This window comes from Macaca nemestrina, chromosome 1, assembly GCF_043159975.1.
Source record: "Macaca nemestrina isolate mMacNem1 chromosome 1, mMacNem.hap1, whole genome shotgun sequence".
Lineage (NCBI taxonomy): Eukaryota > Metazoa > Chordata > Mammalia > Primates > Cercopithecidae > Macaca > Macaca nemestrina.
In genome coordinates, this window is record NC_092125.1 from 22,980,689 (window position 1) to 22,984,019 (window position 3,331).

The window sequence follows — 3,331 nt, forward strand, 5'->3', positions numbered from 1 at the left end:
AAAAATGTTCTTAAATCAACTTTTTAGGTCACCTGAACAGCTTTCTAAAAGGACCTCTCCAATCTCTATCTCAGGTTCTATGAAGCTTTAAAGCCTTTGGGCCCATTAGCTACAACAGTCACCTGATGAAAGTCTGCATGTCCTGAGATAATGGTGCAGGATCACTCTCCACTCTGTCTTCCCTAATATCAGCAGCACTCTCAGACAGTTGCTGGGGAACTTCCAAAGGCAATACCTGTAAGAAGAGAAGAGAAACACAGCTGCAGCACTTCCTGTCTGAGCAGCCATGTCAGCACTGCTTTAATTAACATGAAGAACTGGAAATGATCGCTACTGTCCCAGAAGAGGAAAAGGGTGTGCAGGATGGGGAAGGGCACAAGGCACACAGGATGAAAGCAGTGCTAGCATCATTAAATCCTGGCTGCATCGCTAAATCCTGCCTACTGGACACTCTCCAGGGTCACACGTATTTCTTACGCTGATCCCACTGGACATTCAGTTAGAAAATCTTGGTTTGAGGCTCCCATCTGCCACTCACGATTGTGTGACTTCAGAAAAGTCTCTTTCCCTTTCCAGAAGGAAGCCTTCACTTCCTCACCAAAGAAAAAGAAAAAAAGATTTGGGCAAAATGGTTTCTGAAGTCCATTCTTGTTCCATCAATTCAATAATTGTATTATTCTTTAAAATATTATGTCTGTAATCCTAATGTTTTTTGAAAAATAGTAGTGACATCCTGAAAGATAGAAAACTAAAAGGGATGACCAAGAAGGACTGATATAAAAATGGTGGACTAGGATAGTCCATCCCTCATTTCCTCAGGGAAACATCAAAGAACAAACAGAAACTGGCTAAAATAACCTTACAGGAGCTCTGAAAACAGTCAAAAGTCTACAGCAACCAAGCAAACATTTAATCAAGGAAAAGCTACATTCAAAATATGAGGCAAATTCATGGTGATTCACTTGCCCTTCTCCTACACCCTCCCTAGCATGGTACACTGGGCCTGGAGGAGGGGCAACCCAGTTCCCCATTCCCTTCTTTGAATCAGAAGAGCAGAGAAGACCTGAATTGCAATGTTCCAACATATCTGGGAGCTCCATGAAGGATGGTTCTCTGTCTCACCCTGCTTGGAACTTAAGTGAGAAGTGGCAGGGCTGCTCATGAAAGCTGCAAGAGACTACAGACCATAGATCCACAGAGCTGTTTTTCCAAATAACCAATTTTCAACAAAAATTACAAGGCATACAGAGAAACAGGAAAACATACCTTGTTCAAAGGAAGAAAATAAATTGGCAGAAATCATCTTTGAAGAATCACAGACATTTGACTTATAGACAGAGTTTAAAACAACTGTTTTAAATATGCTCAAAAAGCTAAAAGAAAGCACAATGAACTAATGGAAGTCAGCAAAAATCAATATATGAACAAAATGAGAATATCAGTGTTTCTTCTGTCCATGTGTGATTTTGTTATTACTTGTCCCATTTTCTTTCCACAGGCAAGTATTATAGGCACAAAATTAAATCTGGGTTACAATGACATTCCAAGTTGTATTCACTGTACAGTAGTCCCCCAATATCAGCAAAGAATAAGTTCAAAGACCCCTAGTGGATGCTTAAAGCTGCAGATTGTACTAACCCTATATACACTGCTTATTCCTATATCATGATGGGCAGGTATCACACAAAGCATATATACACTGGAAAAAAGGATCGCTCATGTCCCAGGTGGCATGGAGCAATATTTCATCATGGTACAGAGGACAGCATGCAATTTTAAACTTACAAATAGTTTGCTTCTGGAATTTTTTATTTAATATTTTTAAACTGCAGTTGACCACAGGTAACTGAAACCACAAAAAGTGAAACCATGAATAAAGAGGGACTGCCGTATCTTCTATATTTTGGGAACTATGCTAGGTGCATTATATACTTTGTATACTTTGTTTACTTAATTCACCCACACAAAGGTATTATGATCATACTCCTTTACAGATAATGGTCATATAATTCTCTTATGCCCTCTTGACATCTGAGGTCTCTTTTGGCTGCAGAGAAATTGCTGGAGGTTATCCCCACTACTTTCCCACAATTGGCACCACTGTCTCCTCACCCATGTTTAAGCCTCTTTTCCATGATGCCCATCCTAACTAAGCTCCCCTGTGCTCTATATCCTATGCACCTTTTTGTAACCCTTTTACTTTGTGAGACGCATTTCTCCCCTCTTGCAGCCAGGGCTGTGAGTGTCAAAAGGGTCATGCAAATAATGACTGGACGGTGGTTTCTGGATGAGGCAGATTATTAGAACTATCCTGGGAGATGTTTTAAAAATACAGATTCTTAAACCCCCCTCAAGATCTGATCAGATTCTCCAAGAGTGAGGCCAAGGTTTTGGTGTGGGTAAACTCTCCTGCAGGTAACGTCGGTGTCAATCAGGCTTTGGAGAACTGCTGTGGGGACTCCAAGCAGACTGCTCCTGGTACAGGGAACGTTTACCCACAGCAGCAGTCAGAGAAGACTCAACTGAGGAAGTCAAACTCCACCTGGTTTTCAAGGATACATGAAATTCAGATAAATGATGATGATTGAGAGGGCATTGCATCCTTGAACAGGGGCCATGCTAATCTTCTCTATATCGTTCCTATTTTAGTATATGTGCTGCTGAAATAAGCACTGAAAGGGCATTTCAGACAGGATAGGTGTTAAACAGGATACAGAGTCAGGGAAACACATGACCTATTAAGAAATAATGGAAAATTTTAGTCAAGGAGTAATCACTGTTCCTGATGCTTGCCTCCATGTAGACAGAGCTCCGTTAGAGTAACAGTCCTGGCCTCTCTTTATCCCTTCATTCATTCTACCCCAGTGCAGTTTAGGGAAGAAGTTTAGCCTGTGCTTTCCAGCACCTGCCCTTCCTCCTCTTTGGAGTCAGCTGCCTGGGGACAACACAGGAGCTGCCCTGCTCCCCCATGTCATAGCTTTCAGGAGCAGGTTCTGCTCCTACATCCAGCACTACCTGAGGCTAGGTGGGTAGAAACTTGTGGTTTCAGTATTAATTACCCTACTAGCCTGAAGTTATATGCCACCTTCTTCAATATTAATGTCTTAGTTCAGGCTGCTATAACAAAGTAACATAGACTGAATGGCTTTTAAACAACAGATCTTTATTTCTCACAGTTCTGCAGGCTGGAAATCTGAGATCAGGATTTCAGCATGGTTAGTTCTACTGAGGACTCTCTACCAGGTTGCATGCTGCTGACTTCTTGAATCCTCACATGGCAGAAAGAGGGCGAATGAGCTCTCTATGGTCCCTTTCATAAAGGCATCAATTT

The 3,331-nt window shown here is 41.6% G+C and overlaps 1 non-coding gene across 1 annotated transcript; it reads right to left on the bottom strand.

The window, feature by feature from the left end:
• Nucleotides 1-2,570: 2,570 nt before the first annotated feature.
• Nucleotides 2,571-2,673, bottom strand: LOC112428707 (U6 spliceosomal RNA). The gene has a single exon (XR_003020755.2). It is a non-coding gene; the product is annotated as a U6 spliceosomal RNA (small nuclear RNA).
• Nucleotides 2,674-3,331: the final 658 nt, after the last annotated feature.